The sequence below is a fragment of the Pteropus alecto genome, unplaced genomic scaffold, assembly GCF_000325575.1.
Source record: "Pteropus alecto unplaced genomic scaffold, ASM32557v1 scaffold8, whole genome shotgun sequence".
NCBI lineage: Eukaryota > Metazoa > Chordata > Mammalia > Chiroptera > Pteropodidae > Pteropus > Pteropus alecto.
This window is the reverse complement of record NW_006494609.1, coordinates 21,973,217-21,998,747: the sequence shown is the minus strand read 5'-3', so window position 1 is coordinate 21,998,747 and position 25,531 is coordinate 21,973,217. Positions and strand designations below refer to the sequence as shown.

The following is a 25,531-nucleotide window of genomic DNA, read 5'->3' as shown; positions in this document are numbered from 1 at the left end:
TCAATCACTTTCCTATATGCCAGCAATGAACAAGTATAATTTGAAATTAAGAATACAATGATATTTACATTAGAATCCAAAAAATGAAATACTTAGGTATAAATCTAACACAATATGTACAAGGTCTATATGAGGAAAACCACAAAACTCAGATGAAAGTAATCAAAAAAGAACTAAATAAATGAAGAGATATTCCATGTTCATGGACAGGGAAACTCACTGTCAAGATGTCAGTTCTCTATAACTTGATTTATAGGTTGACTGCAATCCCAATCAAAATCCCAGCAAGTTATTTAATGGATGTAGATAAAATGATCTTAAAGTTTTTGTGAACAAGCAATACATCCAGAACAGCCAACACAATACCGAAGAAGAACAAAGTGGGAGGACTAGCGTTACGTGATTTCAAGCCTGAGTATAAAGCGACAGCAATCAAGTCAGTGCGGTATTAGCCAAATAGACAAAAAAGATCCATGGAGCAGAATAGAGAGCCCAGAAAATAGGCCCACATAAAGAGAGCCAACTGATCTTTGACAAAGGAGCAACACAACGAAACAAGACAACTTCTTCAACAAATGGTACTAGAGCAACTGGATACCCACATGCAGAAAAAGGCATCTAAACACAGGCCTTACACCTCTCACAAAGATTGACTCAAAATGGATTGCAGACTCAAATGTAAAATGTGAAGCCATAAAACTCCTAGCGGGTAATGTAGGAGAAAATGTAGATGACCTTGGGTTTGGCGATGACTTTTTAAACGCGACACCAAAGATACGACACAGGGAAAAAAATAATTAATAAACTAAACTTCGTTAAAATTAAATTTTTCTGCTGTGCAAAGAAACTGTCAAAAGAACAATAGACAAGGCACAGATTGGGAAAAAATATTTGCAAAAGACACATCTGCTAATTGACTGTTACCCAGAACATACGAAAAACACTTATAAGTCAACGATAAGAAAACAAACAACCTCATTAAAAATGAGCCAAAGACCTGAATAGACACCTCACCAAAGAAGATACACAGCTGACAAATGAGCGTATGCAAAGACGCTCCTCATCAGATGTCATCAGGGAAATGCAAATGGAAACAACTAGATGCCACTGCACACCCCTTAGAATAGGTGTTGGCAGTTTCTTACCAACCTAAACGTTCTTACAAACGATCTTACCATATGATCGAACAATTGTACTCCTTGGAATTTCCCAAAGAAGCTGAAAACTTACGTCCACCCAAAAACCTGCATATGGAAGTTTATAGCAGTTTTATTTATAATTGCCAAAACTTGGAACCAACCACACACCCTTCAGTGGGTAAAAGAATGAACTACGTGCCATCCAGACAAGGAAGATTATTCACTGCTGAAAAGAAAGGAGCTATCAAAACCATGAAAAGACGTGGAAGAAACTTACATGTGTATGACTAAGTGAAAGAAGACAATGTGTAAACACCGCATACTATATGGTTCCGAACATAGAACATTCTGGCAAGGGCAAAACTAGTGACGATGAAAGGATTAGAGGTTGCCAGAGGTTCAAGGGGAGGGGGGGATGAAGAGGCAGAGCACAGATGATTTTCAAGGCAGTAGAATGTTCTGTGTGATACTTTAATGGTGGGCAGGCGTCATTATACATTGGTCTAAAGCCACCGAATTTACAAACAAGAGTGAACCCTATTGGAATGTATAGACTTTGGGTGATAACAACATGTCAATGTAGGTTCATAAATTATAGCAAACCACTCGTGTGAGATGCTAATAATGGGGAAGGCAGTGTGTGGGGGCAGAGGGGGATTATGGGAGATCCCTACCACCTGCTCAATTTTGCTGTGAACCTAAAACTGCTGGAAAAAATAAAGTCTTTTTAAAAAAGAGGCGACATCGAAAATAAAAAAATGTCCGCTACTCATCACCAGCAACACTGACTCTTACATACGGTTGTCTTTTTATGTTTCTTTCCCCAAATTGTAAGAGCCTCCATCTGTTTGTTTTACTGGAACTCGACACTTCCAAATTGTATTAGTCCCGTTCCTTATTTCATTACAGACTCTCATAATGGGCCCAATTAAGATCATCCTAGTCTTCATTCAGTTACTTATTTCAGGCTTTTATTCACACACTGATTTACTCATAAAAGTATAATCTACACTCAAGAACCTCACCAGACCCAAAACAAGATCTGACACTTTCGAACTTCTGCTATATGTCATTTCCATCGGAGATAATTGCCTAATCTGCTTTTTCGGACGGCTATCAGAGGTACAGCGCTTAATCGTCATTCTTGATTCAGAAATCCCAGGACATTCGTCATCGGTCTAGGCTTGGACTCTTTCTCTTTATTCACTTGCATCTTTGTTTATTGATTCATTCATTGACTAACTATCAATAACAAAAGGGACACATAAAAATCCCCAAATCCCAAGAAATAATAATGCTGAAACCGCTAAGATCAACAGACGAATCTTAAGATCACACACATATAACGAAATTCCTTGCTTCTTAGCGCTGGTCTATGCTTGCTCCTTTTTATTTCATTTGCCCCTATTTTAAATGTGGTACAAAAAAATGACCACGAACCCACCATTTGACCCCAAAATATGGTTAACAATATCAACCATATTCTTATGTGCTTCTTTTAAAGAGTCAAAAACCTCGGTCGCTTGTAGAAATTTAAATTAGCTATAAAGTGGAATAGTAGTCAACTCTGAAAGTGATGGAAATGTCCTCATCTCATTCACTCATAAAATCATCAATATCCATGAACATACTAAGTGGATTAGAAATCCGAAGGGTACTAGCAGCTGTTTATATGCTCGTTACTCTCAGATTGAACCAACGAGATCACGTTTTCTTGTTTTCAATAAGCAACCAGTATCTTCCAAACAATAAAAGCAGCGTTAGTTTCTATCTTTATGTGCTCCTTACCCAAACAGGTATCAGATTTCATCAATTTACATTGGAACTGAGTGCCTCGGAAATATATTAATACTAATAAATACATTAAACACTCTCATAATTAGGGCACATATGGCTCTCCCTGTCCTTGTATATTTATTTCTTCGTTTATTAATTTACTTATAGTAATATTATCCTGACCTATTAACTTAATAGCCCGAGAACAAAATCCTAAATATTACTAACATCTGCTGTAAGCTTATTTACCATGTAGGCTGAACGAGTTCTCTGGCCTCAGAGGTGTGGGGTTTAATTAAAATCATGATTCAGACACCCCGGAATGTTCCCCAGTGGTCCACACTTGGCATCCACTCGTTCATTCACTCGTATCTCTTTATTGACTCCCTCGTTAAGTCACTAATAATGACAAAGTCAATACTCGTGAATAAAAAAAAAAATCTAAAAGCAAGAGCCTAGAATCTGGCTAAGCTGTATTATAGACTTATTTCCCATAAAACTAAAAGACTACATGTTTTTTGCAATGGATCTGAGCATTATACATGTAGATTATCAACTCCCTTGCTTTATATCAATCTTACATGGATACTTTGTCCGTGCTCGCCCTTCTTTTAATTTCTTCACGTTTTAAGGATGGTACATGTGGTAGCCAGCCTCCAAGATGGTTCCCACTGACCCCTGAGCTCTGGTAGTGCTGGCCCTGTGTCGCCTCCATTAACTCACGCCTGGCCTCTATGTGGAAGTGATGGTATATGACCCAAGTCTACTCTACACGTACGTTTGGGCTTCCACCTTCCTCTCTCTTGGACTGGCTGCTGCAGAGGAAGTCATATTGTGAGGATACTCAAGCAGTTCTGAGGAGAGGTCCAGGAGGGAAGGACTGTGGCCTCCCACCAACCCGCTCCAACGTGCCGGCCGTGTGAGTGAGCCATGGACGCAGGTCCCTGGCCCCGGTCGAGCCTTCAGATGACTGCACTTCTACCTGAAATCTTGGCTGCAACCCCACGATAGGAAAAACTGCCCACTGTCCTGGATTCCCGCCCCAGAGAAACTGTGACTAATAAACGTTTACTGTCGTTTTAAGCCACTAAATTGGAGGGTGACTTGTTATACATCAATAGATAACCAATACGATACAACGACCAACCGACCATGGTCACGTCATACAATGACCCTGTCTTCCCTCTTCCTAGCTGTCCCCTTCTAGCAGAATCGATGGCCGAGATCTTATCACTGAAAAAATGTTTAAATTAACCATGGCACAAAATCTTATACTAAAAACTGTAAAAATGAATAAAAGCCCTCCATCATTTTTCATGGACCTCGGTTGCACTGAAATGGACTAATCATAAACTCTGGTTAATTTCCGTTATTGGTCCCTGTGTGGCATCCTTTGATTTTATTTATGCATTCAGTATTTATTCCTTTGACATAATGTCATAAAGAACAAACCACCTAAACCAAGTACGTGAACTCTGACTACTATGTACCACAGTCTCTAGACTCCTTACCCACAGAGGTAAAAACTAAAATATTTATTGCTATTGAACAGTTAAATCAGCTACTGCATTTTCATTCTGTAAAGTAAAACGCACATTTATACAGAACGGAATGGCAGAGACTAACGTTTTTCAGTGGGCCGAGATCACGAGGGACTAGGTTAATCATAAACCTCCATTCCTATCACATTCTCGATTTTGACTCGAGAATGACTCTAGTTTGAATGTATTGATTTATTTACTGCTTAATTTTTCATTAATGGAGTAAACACTGTTAGAGGCAGCACCCAACATGAGTCGTAAATGTAACCAGTGCTACCATCCACCTGTATACATTCCCTAACCACATAGCTCACAGCCTCAATAATCTTTTTCAAGGACTATATTCGTGCATTGCTTAGAGCGTGCCATGAAGCATTAGTCCAAAATTTACCCTAATTTCTACATTTATTGACCCACTGATGTGTCTTTAATTTAATTAGGCGTAAAAGATTAATTTGATCATTTATTCATTTTTTTAGAGAAAAAGAGTAAAACCCACCAGTAATCCAGAATTGAAAGACCATTTCATGCAACTGCATTACGCACTTTATCTAAAATGAGATAAGTCTAGATTTTTTTCCTCATCTGAAACGATTGAATCATTATCTTTGTATTATGACACCCACTTCTCACTAACTCATGCTCTCTGCCTTCTTTTGAATAACTGACCAAAATATAAACTCATTTGTTCATTCATTTACTTTAGCAATACATTCAAAACGAATACAAGCCAGGACACTGAGCAAGAATACTGACCGATTCCAGTATCTGTCCCTATGCTCACTGTCCACGGATATAACCTGCTAGGTCCTGTTTGCTTTTGTAAACAAAAGTCGGTGAACAAAATCGGTGTGCTTATACCTATCATATTCTCAAGACTGGTCTGCGCTCGGCCTTTACTCAATCAGGCACTTATCTAAATAATTATTTTTAATGTAAATGATTTGCTCCTTTTCTGAATGAAACCGACAACCAGTTACCCGCCACCAACCCAAAACAACATGGACGCTCACGGGATACACGGCATCCTTTATGGAAAATAGTGATCTATTTCGGTTACTAAACTCAGTGCTTCAGGAAATCACAGGATTCGTAATAACCCCTGTTCCACTGCAGACTCGCACACCTGGTCACCGTTCATCGGCACACTCCTTACTTATTCTCGCGCCGCTCCCCTTACAGTCCACAGACATTAAGAACTAAAGCTCAAGAGCCTCAAGAACCTGATGTTCACTGACTCCTAATTTTGCTATATCCCCCCTCCCCTCCAAGGAAATAACGAGATGTCTTATTTCTAATGGACCTCAAAGTTAGAGAGTTTAATCAAAATCTTTGAAGCATACACCTCAGAGTACTCATCATTTGTCTATACTGGACACCTTTTAATTCCTTTATTTACACATTATATATTCTTTTATTCATTGATTCACTACTACTATTACTACTACTACTACTACTACTACTACTACTACTACTAATAATAATAATACAATCAAATCCCATGAATCAAAAAAAGCCTAAGAACAACTGTCCCAATGCCCATTTTCCACAGTGCTAATAGATAATGACAATCTTTGCAATACGTGTGTGCGTTTGCACATATAAATTAATCAACATCCTCGCTTCCTATCAGTTCCATTGGTCCATGTTTGGCCCTTTTTCATTTAAAGACGATGCAATGAGTCACCAAGGGACCCATAATCTTACTCCACAACTAGTACACCAACAATTTTGTCCATCTTCCTATGCGTTCCTCCCTCAAGAAATTAGCCTAAATCTTTATTAATGGAGAAGCACTTAAATGAGCTGCCATGCGGAAATAAAGCGCAACATGAAGCAGCCCTGAAAATGAATGAAACGCCTTTCGTCTTTCTTATGGGATTTTAGTAGTACGGAATCAGGTTAATCATAAATCCCAATTTGGGCCTGTGCTGGTGTTACTTGGTTTTATTTATTAATATATCCATTTATAACTTTGAAAAATTCAATTGACACCCAGAAACCAACCTCCCGATCCAAGAACATAAACTCTAACTCTTACTGACATCGATCTCCTCTCTCCTTACCCAGAGTGTGTAAAAGCCAAGATCTTTAGCACAGATGAAATCATCTGTGGTGTGTGGTTCGTTTGGTAAAAATGTAGACACTCAAAGGAAAAAAACAATCTAGCATTAGATTTTTTTCTAGTAGAAGTCAGTGTTGCACTGTTAGATTAATTACAAACTGGGGTCATTTTCATAATCTCATCATTGTCCAAGAATGGTACACCTTACTTATTGACTCATTTAATTTTTATTTTTCAATAATACGGTGAACCCGAACACGAGAATAAGCACCATTATTTGTCAGAAACACCTACCCTCGTCCTCCCTGCTAACAGATTTAACGGCTCAGTGACTGCTGCCAGTGGCCCTCGCACGTGCAAGCTCGAATAAATATAAATCTGCTTTGTGGCATGTTCTCGCCAGTCGCACACAAATTTTTCTGATTCACATGTCTAGCGATTCATTGTTTATTCTTGTATGTAATTAAGCATAAAGTAAATTAATTCTGTACCCATTTCTCTAGAGAATTTCTCCATGTCTATGTGGACTTTAGCCAAAGGAACCTAACATTCCCTTTCTTCATCTGGACAACATCTGGGCACACCAGGAGCAATCACATCTGGTTCACAGCACATGCACCTCACTGGCCCTTGCTCCGCCTCCTTCTGAATAATTAATCGATATGTGAACGTACTCCTGTGATGCCTGATACAAACAGCTCAGTATCAGTGAACCAAGACACCAGATCACAGCGATGATTATGCTCCCTACATGCTCATGGCCCACAAACATAATTGACTGACTCCTCTCGGATTTTTTATAAAACTTGGGGAACAGAGTTAGACTCATCATAACTCTGGTCCTGTGACACTTCTCCGTGTTGGTTCGTGTTTGGCCCTCTTTCAGTAAGACAATTATTTAAGCAATTGTTTATTTATGTAAACATTTTTTTTTGTCCTTTTTCTAATTAAAACACCCCATCGAACAATTAAAGCAGCAACATAGCCTCTTAGGTATATCTGGCCATATTACCCTCACGGAAGGGTTCACAGCTATGATCTGTTCATCTATGAAGCCCAGGGTTTCAAATATGCACCAATAATAATCGATGTCTTATTTCATAATGTCATCATTGGTCCAAATGTGGCCCTCCTTATCTTCGTTCATTTACATATTTCTTTATCCATCCATGGGGTCTCTTCCCCAAAGAGTTCACCTTATCTCTTTTTTACAACAGTCCCCAGATTTCCAGGCAGGGGTTAATCACGGTTTGGGATTCAGACCCAGCCCCCACTCCAGGAGTCATCATTGGCCCAAGCTTTACACTCTTCTGACAAATTGTTAACCAAATTAACAATATGTTAACTGACTCATTCACCGATCCAATACTAATCAATGAAAATAAATCACGAAATCTCAAAAACAAGATCTTTGAATATCACTAAGATCTCTCCGTATGCTCATTTCCCATAAAGCTTATCCATTAGGTCTCTGTCTGCCATGGCCTCCGTGCAGCTCCAGGTATTCCTTCTCATTGAGAGAAAAATGTTGAAATCGACTATCATGTCAATAAAAGAGTCCCCCTGACCAAATATATAAACTTTGAATGTTACCTTACTATTATGCTTCTTAAACACAAAGGTATCAGCCAAAATATTCATCGTTAGATATGATTAAATCAGCTATGGTGTGTTAAATCTAAGGTAAAAAGTAGGCTTTAAAAATAATGAAAAAACATAAATTTAGGTACATTTAAAGGATACTAACTGTAGAGTCTTAGATCAGATTAGACGTAAGACTTGCTTTGTTTCATTAGCTTGAGAGCATCATTACTTTTTACTTAATTATTTAACTTCGATTTTAAACAATGTAATAAGCACTACTGAATCTACCACCTAACCCACAAGTCAGAAGTATGACTGTTATAAATATGTCTAAATACTTTACATAAGTAAAGCCTGGATTGTCCATTTTAACCGATTTTTCTTGTGCCGCCTAGATAAATTTAAAGCCTTGTTTCACGGCATATTCTTAACAATGGTCCAGTCTGACTCTACTTAATGTATTCGTTCATTCATTCATTCATTCGTTTACACATTTAATTATTTATGGAATAATTTCACCAGTTATTTACTACATAAAGGCAAAATGGTTAGCAACCCAGGACCGAAATCCATACTATTATGGGCATCTGGCTATATGCACATTATGTAAAAAATGGGAAAAGGTTTTTTAAAAAAACCTTTTAAAAGGTTTTTTAAAAAGCCTAGGTTTTTAAAAAATATGGATATCAGTTGTATAAAACAAAAGTCATTATCCTTATTTCCTAATAAAGCTCATCACTGGTGTGTGTTTTACATCTTTTAAATAAAATATGAATCTATTCATTCACTTATAACAATATATAATTATGTCATTATTATAATTATAACTCTGGACAAAAACTTTGAATGATATTAACGTGATCATATGCTCAGAGTAAACCATCTTAAATTAAACTCTTGTCATAGGATATAATCTCGTCATTAGTCCACGATCATTTTTTAAATTATAAAATTATTTATTTACGCAAACATTTTGCTCTTTTCTTAATAAAATCAACAATCGGCCACCCACCATCCATCCCTAATAACAACATTCAATCGCGGGCATACCTGTCTATTTGCTCACTGCTAAAAGGGCTGAAACCTTGATCCAGTGCTTTTCCCAGACCGCAGTGTTTCAGACGAGTTTCAAAACCTGTGTTCGTAATTGAACAACGTGTGGCTTTCCGGGTCTTCATTCATTTTTTCGTCTCTTTCCTTACTCATGAATTATTTGACTTATAATTTTAAATACCCATCCCCAAGTAACACAGAACCCGAGAACGGGATCCTGAATACTCCTTCCTCTCACCACCAGAAATTTACCTCAGAGGAAGTAACTAGACCTCTTCTTCTGATGACCTCAGAGCCACAGAGTTTAACCAGACCCTTAGTTCAAACATCTGGGATGCTCATCGTGGGTCTAGACTTGACATTTTTGGTCTCCATTACTATCTTCCTTTCTGAATCATTTTTACACGCATAAATTATAATACAATCAATACCCAGAATCACAAATGCCAAGAACAAGATGAATGACTATTAAGTCTATTCACACTTGTCCCACAGACCTAATGAACTTGAGGTCTTTCTTCAGTGTCCTGCTGGGTTGCGTGTGAGGACCGATCAACGGCTGTGCTTCATCTCAGTGCCACCCCAATGACAGGTTTGGGCTCGTCTCTTTAACGTGTGCACATTGTGAAGATGGCAGAATGAATAACTATGAACCGCCACCTTTTCACGCAACGAAAGCAGGCTCGCTTTCTTCCACACTCCTATGCTCACCGCCCTCAACAAGTAAACGGCCTCCATTGTGATTAAGAGAGGGAAGTCTGAATACATTCTGGTGCCACACTAAAACGGACTATTGTGTGGCCCGAAAAATTATTCATCATGAACTTTGGTTCATATTCCCATCCTTGGTCAATGGTTGGTGTTTCTATAAAATCCCTAAAATTGGAAATACCATTACATGTTTTTACATGGACGTGACTTTTGACCGTATAACTGGATCATATCATACTTGCATTATTGGCCCAAAAACTGCACTTCTTTTTATTTATCGGCTTATTTTATTTTTATTTTTAAGCAATGTAGTAAGTAAGCGTCACTGAACCCAACATCCTACTCAAGATTAAGGCTCATTGTAACCATCACATGTGCGCATGGGCAGATTCCCGACTCTTAGTTATCATATTCATGAACTTTATGTGTGCAGAACAGGACTGACTTAAACCTAGCATCATGGCACATTCTCACCAATAACTCTAGCTCTATCTAACTTTCTGATTTTATCAATTCTTTCACTTATTTTTAATTATTAATTAAATAATGTGACCATTTATTCATTTTTCTTAAAAATACATTGTATACTAAATACATAAAATGTATAAATATGGGTGATAAGATAATATATAATATAAATATAAAATATAATAAAATTACATATAATATAGTAAACTCTTCAACTGAAACTCAGAACTGAAATACCACTATTACATATACATGTCTCCGTGTACCTAATCCGAGTATGAAGAAACGAGGTCTCATTTTCTTCAAATGGAAAGCAGCGTGGTATAAGCAGGATTAGTATTTAACCTTATTTCACATCACATGTTCTATATTCTCCACTGTTTGCCCTATTTTAAGTAATCATTTGAGATATAATCATAGTCACACAATAACTTATGACAATATATAATTACTCAAGAATCTACAGACCCTACACTTGAACACCAAAAATACTACCAACTGCCCAGAGGCTCATCACCCACAGAAACAACTGACTATATGTAACTCTTTTCATTTGTTTTGTTTTGTTAATAAAATCAGTGAACACAATTAGATTAATCCTAACTGGTGTCACATAACATATTCTCAACCCTGCCCCACGCCTGCTTCCTCCTAATTAGATAGTTAGGTAACCATTTGTTTATGGAAACATTTTTTCCTTCTTCTCAATAAAGCCAGCAACCAGCAACCTCCCACCAACCCAAAATGGCAATATGGACACTTGGCTGCATCTGACTACGTGCCTACGTGTCTGGAGTCCCTTTGTGCTCCAAAGGGAGCAATAATTTTTATCTACGTGTTATATTGGAACTCTCTGTAAACAAAAATATTACTAATAATACTTGTTTCATGACACAGTCTCATAAATGATCCACATGTGACCCTCTTCATCTTCACCCACTTACACATTTATGCATTCTTACAGTCACCAATTCATTCACATCAATGCAATCCAGACCCAGGAAGAGCTAAGACCCAAGAGCCAAATCCCCAATGGACTTGAACTTCGTCTGTCAGCTCAGATCCCTTAGAGGAAATAACTAGGTCTCTTTCCAACAGACCTCAGAGTGTCAGATTTAATTAACATTATTTGATTCATGGCTTTACTGATAAAAATTGATTCCCGTGAATCACAAAAACCCAAGAACAATATCTTTGAATATTGCAGGGAGCTGTTTACAAGTTTCTTTCCCACGGAGCTAATAAATGAGATCTCTTTTTAATTGGACCTCAGTGTTACACATATGGATTAATCAAAACCTTGCTTCATGCCCATCCACGTGTTTTACCATTCTTTGTTTGTTCATCTTTTCTTTAATTTATTCATATTTTAAAAAATAGTAGAATAGACTTACCATCTTACCCTACGACTAGAACACTGATACTTTCTATCGTCCTAGGAGCTTTCTCCCAATGATCTAGTGACCGGCCTCGTTATCGATAGAGCAATTTTCTTAAAATGTGGTGCAAAAATAAATGGAATATTAAGCAACTGTGAAAAAGAATGTAAAACTTTCCAAGTTTGTTTTTCCTGTACCTCAGTTGCACTAAAATGGATTCATCTTACTCAGTGGTTCATTACACACCCCAGTAGTGGCCCACATGGGGCATTCGCGGCCTTATTTACGTTTGCGGTAGCTGCTCATTCCTTTGAAACAATTTCATGGCTGACATGAATTACCCACTCCAAACCAAGAACATGAACTCGGTTACTTACCAGTCCCTTTGCTCCTTATCCACAGAAGTAACAGTCAAGACCTTCATCGCTAGATAATGAATACGTCAGATGAGTATATTGAATCTGTGGAGGAAAAGGCAAATTTTAGAAAATTGAAGAAGTAGTGTAGATTTTTTTTTAAGAGACCTTAGTTCTGTCGTACCTGTTTTATCATAAAAACCTCTGTTGTCATCACAGTCCATTAACCTGAGAATGGTTCTCTTTTATTTTCTTAAATTACTAATGCATATAATATACTGACCACTGTTAAATCAACACCCTAGTAGAAGAATTAAGAACTATAGCAATTCCAAGTTCTATCTACCAAACCCACATAGGTGAGAGCCCAGATGATCTTTTCTATGTGTTCTCCTTGTTTATAATTAAATTTACATCCTTATTCCTTGATATAGTCCCACCACTGATCCATGCTTAACAAACACCATAAATGTATTCATTTTTGTTTTTCATTTATTTATTCGTAAAATAACATACATATTTTCATTTTTCAAAACAAAAGCAAAATGATCTATTACGGGTAACTGACTCGAGGCTCTTTACGCAAAAGTGGGCAAAGCCTTTTGCCAAAACCCTTCTATTTACATGGATATCAGAAGAGTAGAGTGAGATTAATAAACTTTTTTTACTGACATAGTATCCTCATGATCTGTCCTCTTTCAGACAATCTCTTTCTTCATTTGCTTATAATAATATCATCGACATGGTGAACCTACATATCCCGGGCAAGAGCCCTAAACTATACTGGCATCTGCCCCTAAATTCAATACCCACGGAAAAACAATCATATGTGTTTTTCAGAAATGACACTGGTTGAGAAGAACTGATATTAGATCTAAACTTTTTGAATGAATGTTAGTTGTGAAAATACCGGATTAACCATAATCCTTGGCTTCTATCAGGGTGCAGATTCAGCAGCTGTCAGTATATTCTATACATTAATAATTTAAGACAATGAATGAAAAGAGAACCATTCTTGGGCTAACGGACTGCCCCATTCTCCACACTGGTCCGTGCGAGGCCCTCCTCCTCACCACTGACCCAGCCTTTTTTTATCTACTTAATTAATAATTCTCAATTATTATTTCAGTGAGCTCCATGGAATTGCTCACCTAAAATCAGAACGAAAACAATGACCGTTACCAACATCTGTCTTTATTCTCTCTCCCACACAAGTGACAGCCTCAAGGAGGGAGATCTCACCTCACTTGCCCAGTGGGGTTCCAGAGTCGCAATGGCGTGGCCTGCTCTGTGCCTCCCCTTCTCTCCCTTTGCAATGGGGATGGTTCCAACACAGTACGTCTACCGTGTGGGGACCGACAGCCTGTCTAGCTTACAAGTCTCTGAATAAAGAGGAGTCGCACCCGAACACCCAAATCGGAAGTGGATCACGATGGACTTTGAACCAAAGCACTGGCTTTATGGATTCTGGGATGTTTTGAAGAGTAGTATTTCATGTATGGACGTGAAGTAAATATTTCTCACCAACTGGGAGAAATGCGGCATGTTATGTCATTTTTCAACAAATATTCCCTCTCCCTTCCCAGTCCTCCACGGGAAGAATATCCTTCCCATTGATGTTATGGCGGCCATGTGACTGGCCTCGCTCAAGGGAGCATCAGTGGGCGTGACTCAACTAAATGATCTCCACTATAAGACGAGCACGTCCCAGACAACACGACTCCAATATCCAGGAACAGAGACTAGGGAGGCGAGTGAGGCAGATGGGACCCGATCCACTGCAAGACCCCACGGCCTCATATGTAAGAAAAAAATATCATTGTTATTACTAATATTTTATAAGCTGCTGAAATTGTGGGGGTTTTGTTACGTAGCATAATCATAGCAATGACTAACTCATACATTTCATTCCTTTCGCTTTTAGCAATTTATTCCTTTATCGATTTTTTTGTAATAGAGTCAATGAAATCACCATGACTACACCATCAAACCCAATTTATGTTAGTATAAATAATATATGTACTAATAATATATGGATTTAAATTACAGATATAAGATTAGATAGACATAGTCTTTGTAATTCTTACTCATAAATGGCGAGACAAAGACCTTTATATAATAGACTTTAGTTGTGCAGAAATTATTAATATAAATATTTAGTTCGTGATACACTTTCATCATTGGTCTGTGTTTGGTCCTCTTTTTGTATATTGGCAACTAGTTATGTCTGTCTGTACATTCCTCACCAACAAATATATGAGACCTCTTATGTATAGATGACAGTTGTGGTGACTTGTATTAATCACGAGCTTGGGTCCATGCCACACTGCCATATTTGGGCCATGCAGACAGTCTCTATTCCTTATTATTCATTTTTCTGAGGTAAGTAAATTAATAATATAACCTATATCCCAAAAACCACTGTTCAACCCACCAACTGCAACTCTGACAATGAGCTTTTGATCCCGTCCCACCAAGGTACATAGACCTTCAACATTAGAGAAACGTTTACATAAACTACGAGGCACACATTCAACATAACAGTAAATAGCTGACTAAATAAATGGAGAAGACTAGTTTATTTTTTATGAACCAAAAAAATTTTTTGCCAGTGAATCTAATTATGCAAAACTGGATTAATTACAATCTTTTTTATGGTACTCTCTCATCTCTGATCCATCATTAACCTTCTTTTATTAATTTATGTATTTAATTATTCACATTTAATATTCGAGAAACTCCCATGAAACAACCACTCGATGCAATGGACAGAGTAGACATCAACTGTATATAGTTTAAGTTTAAACATGACTATTTAAACTTAATTAGTAAAAATGAAATAAAATGAAAAATTCAGTTCCTCGTGCACACTAGCCACATTCCAAGTGCTCAACAGTCACACGTGGCTACCATATTGGACTGAATAAATTACAGAACATGTCCGTCGATGCAGAATGTTCTATTGGACAGTGTTAGTATTTACTCTTTATCCTTCGGTAATAGTCTAGCACTTTTTCTAATGAAGCTAAATTGGATCAAACACTACTCTTGATCATCCGTCCATGCTGATTCTCTTTTGTTTGATTTGATTATTTGTAAAGGAGTTTTCATGAACAACCACACATCCAATCTCTTACCCCATAAGTAGAACACAAATGTTACCTTTCAAGTCCTTTTGTGCTCCTTGCTCCAAGAGTTAATAGCCTAGATCTTTATCCCTGGAGAAATGTCTAAATAAACTATGCACAAAAACACAATGCCATACAAAACAGCTGGCGAAAGGAATGAAACGGGTTAGAGTATTTTTTGGAAGTCGAATGTACTATAAGTTGAATTAACTATAATCCTTTTATGTTTGGCCCATTCCCATCGCCAGCCTATGTTTTGACTTTTCTTGTTTTTTATACATTTAAAGAATTGTTCGTTTATTTTCAGTACAAAAATCAATATCCAACATATCACCATGCAAAAACAAGAATATTGACTACTTAATCCTTAACCAACACAATTTTTAAATGGACCTAGCTGTACAGAATTAGAATAATCTTAATTCTGGGATAACGAGACGTTATCTTCATTGAGCCATGCTTCTCTTCTCTTGCTTCATTCATTAATTTGTTCATTCATTCATTTAACTTACTTATGAATGCCCTCAAACAACTGTCCAGCCTAACATTTAAGAAAATTGACTATTACGTACATTTTCTTTACAAACCTTATCCACCCAAATAAGGGTCAAAATTCTTATTAATATTGCATGATTAAATAATCTATGGTGTATATATTTTGTGTAGCAGAAAACAATTGTTCAAAAAATGAAAAAAATTTTAAAAATGAATAGCCTCTATCATTTTTAATGGCTCTCACTTTTATAGAACTGAATTAATCGCCTTGGTTTATTGTCATCATTGGCCTACACTTGGCCCTTTTTAATTTTATTTATCCCTTTAAAAATATCATAAAAGAATACCTAAGAATCTTATCCAACAAATAGAAAACTACCAATACCTTATGTCTCTATGTGTACCTCTCATTGAGTTAATAGCCTAAACTTCATCAATACGGAAGTATTTATATAAATCATAGTGTACGAATCAACAGTATGGTGTTATTAAAATAAATTAAAAACACAGATAATTTTGTTTTAATGTCCCTCAAAATTGTAGAATTTTGTAATCGTAAATCTTGTCATGATACATTGTTTTTGTTAGTTCATGCTTGACCTTCTTTGATTTATGTATACAGCCATTTATCTCAACAGATACATATTACACATGCATAATACAGTTAAACATACACACAATCAATATAATTACACATGTGTAAAATTGTTTCTTTTTATTTGCTCATTCCCGGCACAGGGCAGAGCCCAGTCACATTATTTTTTAGATTGGTGACAGCTATGCCTAACGAAATTCATCACCCTTGGTACATGACACAGTCTCATCGGCATAGAGACACAAGGCTCTAGGCTTGGCCATTTTATTTGTGCCATCCATGTTTAATAATGCACACTCCCATCAACCAGCCACCCAACCGTAAAACGATGCCGACCATCACTCACCTTGGCTGGTCCGTGTTCCGTTTCCCAGACACGTAGCAGCCGAGGTCTTTATCATCAGGCCCACTCCAGGTCTCTGTCCTGTGAAGTACAAGGCAGATATTTTAGGATAAGACAGCCTGGGTGCTTCTTAACAGCTGTCAGGTGAGCAGCACGGGACCCATCATGATCTTTGGCTTATGACGCAGTCTCGCCATTGGCCCAAGCATAGCTCTCATCGTCCGTATTTTTTCGTCTAATGATTTTATCACAGTGAACATGCACAAATTCGCCACCCTAATCAAAAGCAAGAATAACAACAATTATAAGTATCTGTCTCTACACTTCTTACAAAGAACCAGCCCAGATCTCACTCCCGAGAGACTCAGATGCGCAGAGTTGGAGTAATAATAATCTTTGATTTCAGATATAATCTCGTTATTGTTTTCCACTTGTCCTTCTCATTGCTCTCACTTACTTTTTAAATACAATAAACACACATGAGCTCAGCACTAACCCAAAAGAAAAATACCAATTAGTACCTAGATCAGTATTTGCGTACCAATGCTTCTTATCCACAGAGGTAAGAAATTTGTTTGTTTCGTTGCTTTAAATAGTCCACAATTGTACATAAATTAGATTGATCTCAATCCATAATTCATAAAACATCTTTGGTGGTCATTCTTGGCCCTCTTTCAATTTGTCATTTATTTTATTACTCGTCAAATTTATTTTTAACTACACGGCAAATACACTTGAAGCCACCTTTCAGCCCAGAGCAATGACTGCTCCATATACCCACAGTCGCGACTTGCTGGGTTGGGTGAGGGGTGAACTAGATTACTCGTAATCGTGTTTAAAAACACATTCTCATCATCGGCCCATGCCTGGCCCTCTTTAATTTTATTTATGCATATGCATTCATCTATGACTATTTGGTGAACACCCATTAAATGCCCATATACTGTCTACAGTCTCTTTCTCGTGGCCAAGATTTTCTCTGGTGGACAAACTGGGCGTGTCTATTCTAAGGAAGACAAAGCCCCATTAAGCGGAGGAAAACAGCCTCGACCTTTTCTGTTTGCTAATGTCAGGTTAGCAGACCTGGGTTAATCATAATCTTTTGTCCAGAACACATTCTCACAATTGCTCTATTCCAGGCCTTTATTATATTATTTTTAAGAGTAAAATTAACCACTACAAACCACTCTGATCTCTTCGTGTCCCTCGGTTGTGGCGAATTAATCACAATCCTTGGTCCATGATCCAGTCTCGCTCACTCTTCCCGGCGAGCCTCTCTTATTGTGTCATTTGTTAAAACCAGGACAATAACCACACATGACCCTCCCCCAAACCCTTACAGCCTCTGCCTTAAATCATCACCTCCAATCTCCTGGGTACCCTCCCTTTCCTCCTTTATATGTGTTAAATGTTACCACACATACGTATTCTTAGAAAGTATTGTCATGGGCCAGTAGCTTACTGGGCCTCTGCTGGGCCTCCGTCAAGGGGGAAAATTAAATACACGTGACCGACGTAGGAGCACACCTGCCAGGGGCGGTCAGAGGACTCAAACCGAGCTCCCTGGACTCTGTGTGCCACCTCCGCCCATGCTCACAGGCACGAGGTAATGGTGTCCCACGCTTAGGGCACATATGCTCACACCACATGGCCCACCTCCAAACCCAGCCCAAAACCTGCCGAGATGGGCGACGTCAGGCAAGTGACCTTAACCTCTGAGGGGCCGCTTCCCTAAGTGGACAACAGCCACGGTGCTCTTCCCTAAGCAGATTTAGCCATTATTTTCATGCCAAAGTCAGCCAGGTAACCCCACACACACACCCCATCTGAGCCCCTCACCCAACCTCTGTTCCCTCTGCAGCAGCGCCCACGCGGTGGTGCTAGACAGACAGACAGACCAGGTTCCACCCCAGCAGGCACTCATGAGCTGTGTAACTGCAGAGACGTGACCTGGCCTCTCTGTCTTGTGCCCCGACTGGTGCGATTTGTAGACCGAGGATGGGAGGGAACACCTCGCGGATCCGAGCTGAGGGTGAACTGCAGAACAGCTCCCCGCGGCTCCCGCCCCGGCCCGTGCCACCCACCACGCTGGTCAAATGGCCCCCCGTCTAACTGGACCAAGAATGACGCTCAGGCCAAGTCGAGGGCTTCGGGAAGGATGGGCCTCGGGCAGGAAATGGCTGGGATCTGTTCCGTTTTGGACATGGCATCAAAGTTGGAACAAGTGCCCTGGAAAGTAGAAACCGAAGGAAGGGCTTCACTGCGTGAACGGGGCTGCTCCCAGGGGCGTCTACACCAGCTTGATCCCCAAATCCAAAGAGGGCTCTGCTTTGACCCTCCTGACAATACACGCCAGCTTCCTTCCCCCTCTCCCGGGCCGGCCCAGGAGGTGTCCAGCACGCTGGCCTCAGAGCACCTCTGAGACCTGGAAATAACAAACACATTTAAAACATGCGCACGTTATGCATGCGTCTGGCAGGTAATATATTCATAAACACATCCACTTGGGGACTTTCCTGAGGGAGTCGCGGAAAGAACACTAGGCATGGAACAGGACCAGTCCTGCCTCCGCCTTCCTGGCACCGCGGGGGCCGTGCCCTCTCGGAGCCTCGGGGAGCAGGCAACAATCCAGCCTTCCCTCCCTCCCAGGTGGTACGAAAATGAAAAGCATCAAGTTTAAGTGCAAGTTCCCTCTAAGCAACAGAGGACCATGGATGCTGCACCTCCTGGACCCGCACGCAGCACTCACAGCGTGCCTGAGCATACATTACCCCGCGTGAGCCTCACGACAGCCGTCCTGCGAATTAGACATAATAATCATAATTAGCCGATGTTTATAGAATGCATACTCTCTACCAGGCACCATGCTGCCTGCTTTGCAAAGCCTGACAGTCCCCTGGGACAGGTACAATTCAGCAGCAAGTCTCTTTTGTTCTCTTCTCTCTCCCCCAAAAAGTTTTTGTGCAAGGCACTGGTGTGGGTGCCAAGGGTACAGTGAGGATGAGAGCTAACATCCTTGGGGGCAGACACCAAGATGGACCCTATTCAAACACCCAAGCGCGACACGCGGGCTCTGAGGTGGTGATGACAACTACAGTTGACTCATGAGCAAATTCACTCGTCCACGGATTTTTTAAAATAAATACCGTAGATATATGTTCTCCTCCTTGTGATTTTCTTAATAACGTTCCTTTCTCTAGTTTATCGTAAGACTGCAGTATGTCATACACGTAACATCTAAAAATATGTGTTGTGGATTGATCATGTGGCCGCCAAGGCTTCTGGTCGACAGCAGGCTATTAGTAGTGAAGTTTTTAGGGAGTGAAAAGTTATACTCAGATTTTTGACTGCGCGAGGGAGGGGAGTTGGCAGCACCTCTAACCCTTGTGTTGTCCGAGTGTCAAGTGTATGGAGGAAAATCAAGCAGGAAGGGAGGCAACAGAAACAATGAGAAGAACGAAGGCTCGCCGAGAAGGCGGCATCCGAACAGACATCGTTAGCCCCATTTTACGTGTGAGAAAACTGAGCCTCAGAGACGTAAAGCGACTTACGAGTGGTCACACGCTGGGAAGATGCTGAGCGATGAGGCAGATGCGAGATGCGCATCTCGGGGCTTAGCCCATCGGCAGATTTTTCGAGACATATCTGTGGAGCTGAAGCCAGGATTTCGGGGAGGCCTGCTGATCTGCCCTCCGGCCCAGTGTGTGACCCCCGCTCCTGCCTCACACCCCTTCAGGCTCCAGAGTCATTCTCGCATCTTCTTCCCTTAGCATGCAGTCAAAACGTGAGCCACCGGAATTTTAATTAGACTCGATGAATCGTACTGCAGGGCGTTAGTGATATGTCTGACCCCTGCACGTGTGATCGTTGCAGACAGAATGAACTAAAGAAGGTGTTGCTTAAGAAATACATTTAGGGTCCAGGGAATAAGAAGTCCCAAGCTCCCTGATGGACCAAGAGGGGGAGTCCAACCTGGGTGGATCCCAAGGAGTGCAGATCGTTTTAGGTGCAATCGTTTAAAAAAAGAAAATGGGGAGGGTATGGGTTTGGAAGAAAAGCAGAATAGAGTCAAATTCCGGTTTGATATTTGTTTCCTATATGATTTGGGGTGAGTCACTCACCGTTCCTAAACCTTTTACGTTAATGGAGGATGATAACTGCTATCACGAAGGTGGTCGTGACAATTTAGAGGAGATGCAATTATGCCAAGCGACTAGAAAAGGCCTGAGCATGTGGTTGGGTCAGGGCTTACTCATCTGCCCGGGAGCGCCGGTGGAAGGGAGGCTGCCTGCTGTCTCTCGGGGCGCCGTGAAGGCAGCTGGGGCTGAGAGCTGACGCTGAGCAGCTCCCGCACCATAGCTGGGACTTGGTCCCTGTGAGCTGGCAGCCCACCTGTTGTCCCAGAGCCAGTCAGAACACTCAGAGGCAGAAGGCAAGAGCTGCAGCGGCAAGCTCACTCAGAGAGAACCTCTGATCACTGAACTCGGTGAGAAACCGACTACTCAAACTTGGTGAGAAATCAACTGTTTCTCCTCCATCCATCCATCCATCCATCATCCATCATCCATCCATCCATCCACTCACCCACCCACCCTCTGCATTTTAATTCACTCGCCCACCTCACCAGCATTTATCGGCCGGCCAGCCAGCGCTGTGCACTGACGCGTCTCGACTCAGGGGTCCCTCCATCCACGGACCTGACCCCTCGCCTTCCCCGTTTCTATTCGGCACAGAAATCAGACGAACCTGGATCGGAATCCTGGGTCCCGCTTCCTAGCGGATCTTGCACAGGTCACTAACCTTGCAAGGTCCTCTCATCTGCAAAATAAAGGGAAGTGAGATGTACTAGGTCAGGATTTAAAGAGTGGACATTCCAGCCCCTGGCCAGAGCAAATGGTCATTAAAATTTCACTCCCTCAGCTTCCTCCACCGGGCTGGGATTTCTGCTGAGACAGAGCCGCTGCATCCTGCACGGCAGACTGAGAAAGACTTTTTAGAAGTGACGTGCCATGCTTTAGCAGTGTGCACCCCTCCTTAGAACCCCAGGGCTGGGCAGTGGCCAGAGCGGTTTGGGGTGGGGGTCCCTCCTGGACTCCCAGCGGAGAGTGCCACCTAGTGGACTGGCAACAAGTGGGGTCCCTTGTGGGTCCCGGGACACAGCAACCGCTGTCTGCTGTGAGGCGGCTGAGTTGTGAGCCAACCGGGAGGTCCCAGCCCCCGGCCTGCAGGCTGCTCTGGTTGGGATGTGGTTCACGTATATGGTCTCAATCATCAAGGGGGCTGGGCTGCTGGAGCCTTTTGTTTTGCGGCCCACAGCCAGCCCCGTTTCGCCTACCCCACTCAACTCCCCTTTGGAGGTTTCCAGGAAAAATATTCTAGCAGCTCCTGCTTGCCGAGTGTCTGCTACGTATTAGATGCAGTGAGCAGGGCTTCACGTGCATGGCCGCTGATCCTCGCTAAGGGACCCTGAGAGGGAACCCAGAACTGGCCCCATTCTCCGTGAGAAACCCGGTTTGCCGAGGCCGGGTTTCTAACTGAGAGTAAAGAGCCAAACCCCTGGATTCGTAGCTATACTTACCTTCTGTAACCCTGGTGGCCCCTGAAGAGTGTGGGAAACAGTTTGGACACTGACTTAGAGAAGCCAAGTGAAAAAGAAGTTGAGGCGTCACTCGGAGAGGTTTGAAAGCCGAGTAAATGCTGGATGGCACCAAGCAAACACTGATCACTTTTTAACCGCGGTGATGGCGTCGCGGTTACGTTTCTAACACAGGAAAGCGTTCTATTTTAGAGATAGGTGCCGAAAACTTCTCAGAGGGAACGACGCGGCGTCTGGAATTGGCTTCGCGGCAGCCGGGCGGGGCGGGGGCTGAAAGGCAGTAGGAGCTGGGCTGCTGGTGGGGGACAGCCGTCTGAAAAGGGGGTAACTCGTGATGAACACACATACGGTTTCTCTGCTTCTGTGTGGTTTGGACTATGTCGTAAGCGAAGAGTTTTCAAATCGGCCAGGGGAAACAAAGATGAGGGAGAGGGAGAGGGAAGCCACGCAGAAGCGCCGAGGGGCCCGGGACGCAGCCGCATCCGGCAGAGCGAGGGGCTCGCTCTTAGAGGACAAACGCCCCACAGCGTAGGACACGCTGGGAAGAGGCCGGGCCCGTGGGAGCCAACCATCCCGAGCTGGGATGGAGGAGACAGTGCAGGGGTTTGGGGTGCTTCGAATCGAGTCACCACCAACTGCCCCCAGCACCCCCTTCACTCCTCGGATCCCCCCCGTCCCCCGCCGCCAGCCCAGGCCATCTTTCTCCCGCCCAGGGTCGCCCCCAGGCCTTCCACACACTCCCCAGACCTTAGAGCGCCCCCTCGCCTCGAGGCCCCCCACCCCTCCCCGGATGCTGCAGCCTCCTTGCTGGCTCGAAGGGGGCCTGAGTGCACCCCCCTTCTCCAAGGCAGAGCTGGCCACCCGACCACCCGAGAGTCCTTCCCTGGGACCAATTCAGCCAGGCTGGGAAGGATTCGACCACGTAGCTTTCAAATGCTTTTTATTTTATTTTATTTTGCTTTTTCGGGAGGACAAGAATTGGTGCTCGTATCCTGAACTGTCATGCCGAGCTGCCCGTGCGGTCCCCAGCCCCCCCTCTTTCCCATCAGTCCTATGGCTGCAAACTGACTCACACTGGACGCCAGGTCCAAGGCAGTCCCCACAGACCCCCAGAGCCCCACGCCCCTCCACCTCTCCCCCTTTCCGGCCCTTCGGCAGCTGCCAGGCTCTCTGCACCCTCGATTTCCCGGGAACCTCGCCACCCTACGCCCCGCCTGGAAATGCCCCCCCTTTCCTTTCCCACTTTGGAAGACCAGCCCCCAGACAGCTCCCCGGGCCCTCCCGGCAGCCTGCTGCATTGCAGTGCAGCCCCAGTGAGGGAGGGGCGCAGCCCGCAGCCGCCAGGCCCGGCAGGCTGGCCCCCAACGTATCTGACGCAGCCCAAAAGTGCCACCACAAAAGTAAGAACGCCGGCCCCTACTGATGGTCTCCCCCTCCTCACTTTCTGGGCTCAAAAATGTGGCCCAGGCAGCCCCCTTGTGGCACTTGGGGGCGCCACAGACTCTTGGCTGGTGTCTGGAGAGTAGAGACCGTCTGCCTCCACTGCACCGTGAGTTGGCACAAATCTTTAGTGGCCCAGGCCTCCCCAGTGCAGATCTCGGCTCAGCAGCCTCTCTGAGTCCGGGGCGCCAGTCCCCTCCCTCCCCCTTCCTCTCCACGACCCCCCCACCCCGCACTGGGACTCTCCTGTTGAATATTGCTCTGACAAGCAGACAGGTGTCCAGCAACGACAGCGGGGGAGGGGGGTGGGAGAGAAGGCTGTGGGGACAGGGGCTTTCCTACAGTGACAGTAGGTGTCCATCTCCACTCACAGACAGGGAAACTGAGGTGCAGAAGCACGGAGTCCCTGCTGGTGTCCGAGAAGGGGCCGGGGACCCTCCCCCCAAAAGTGGGCTGTAGCGTGGGGCATTTCCCTGCAGACCGGTCCCTCTCGGCCATCGAGTCCCCACCAGGGCCAGTCCTCCCCAGGAGGCAGCTCTGCCCGCCCCCACATGCTCCATCCTCTCTAACTCACTGTCCACACAAACAAGCCCCAGCCCCCTCCACCTCCATCTGCAATCTGCTCGGAGGTGGGCAGGCCCTCTCCACATCAGGTTAATAATGCCATTTTCATAAGCCTCTGCCCATAGGTGCTACCACCTAATTTTGAATCTGCCCTTCAAACGGATTGGGCCACAGAGGAGCTGGGATCTCAAGCACCGCTGGGAGGTGCTTATAACTAATCAATCCATCCCCTGCCCACCCACACCCCCCCAGCACTCAGCACAGCCTCGCTGAGCAGCCTTCAGCAGCAGGGTGTGGTGGGGAGCCTCGGACAGACTGGGGTTCCATCCCGGCTCGGCCTCACACCAGCTGAGAGACGGTGAGTATGGGACTTCACTGTCCCCTGCCTCAGTTTCTCCGTCAATCAAATGGGGACTCTGAGGCTAGCGCTTGGAATTTCTGCCGGGGTGAGTTCTAGGCACACAGCCCAGCTCAGGGCTTGGCCCCTACATAGGGCTCCATAAATCTCAGCTGCCATCACTCCCCCTCGATCACTGATTTACAGTGACTCACTCTGTCTCTTTCCCCCACCAGACTGGTCTTCGCGGACAGGAAGCCGACCGGCACCACTCCGTGTCCAGCCTCCCACTCGGGTCTGGGCCCAGGAAGGTAGGTGCAGTGTGGTGGCTTTGGAGAATACATGCATGGATGGGTGACCGGACCCCACCGTCTGCGGGGTGCCCGGACCCCGCTAGGCTTCCCTTCCCCGGACGCCCCCTCGTCTACGCCGGCGGTCCTGAGCAGCGGCGAGGAAAGGTGTTTCTTTATGCCTTAGCCCGGGTCCCTCGTGCTGCTGTGTACAATGCAAATTCCTGCTCTATTAAGTACAGATGTGGGCTTTGCAAGCCCTTTCTGCCGCGTGTGCATCCACCGCGAGCTCGCAGGCCCAGGGCTGCCTCGGGCCGACTCCACTGGTGCGGTGAAGCCGGCAGAGGGGTCTCTGCCAGGCAAGGGTCCCGTTGGTATTCGGAGCGGGGTCTCGAAAAGGCCAGAGCGTGTTTCTTTCTTGCGACACTTGTTACACGCGGGCCTCCCTCCCCGGCCCCGTGTCTGCTCCACACGCACTGGCGAAGTGTCCGGGCTGTGCCCGGGCTACTCCCATCTCTAGTGCCCCTTCCAGCCCCTCTCGTCTCCATTTCGGGGGGAGAACCGAGGCTCAGAAAAGGAAAGGGGGTCGCCGGGGCCTCACAGCCAGAGAGCGGGAGTGGAGCCGGGTCTGCCTGGCCCGGGGGGCCCCCAGCCCCGCCGGCCGCCGGCTG

At 43.4% G+C, this 25,531-nt stretch overlaps 1 long non-coding RNA gene and 1 other non-coding gene across 2 annotated transcripts in view; both read right to left on the bottom strand.

Annotated features, from left to right (window-relative positions):
• Window positions 1-25,531, bottom strand: part of LOC107196672 — a 72,844-nt gene that overhangs the window by 39,539 nt on the left and 7,774 nt on the right. The window contains exons 4-6 of the long non-coding RNA XR_001518099.2: window positions 21,258-21,451; window positions 16,637-19,430; window positions 12,094-12,177 (exon numbers count right to left, since the gene is read on the bottom strand). This is a non-coding gene — a long non-coding RNA (uncharacterized LOC107196672). The remainder of the gene's footprint in view (window positions 1-12,093; window positions 12,178-16,636; window positions 19,431-21,257; window positions 21,452-25,531) is intronic.
• LOC112473947 lies at window positions 5,754-5,825 on the bottom strand. Its single transcript, XR_003044224.1, has one exon. It is a non-coding gene; the product is annotated as a small nucleolar RNA SNORD113/SNORD114 family (small nucleolar RNA).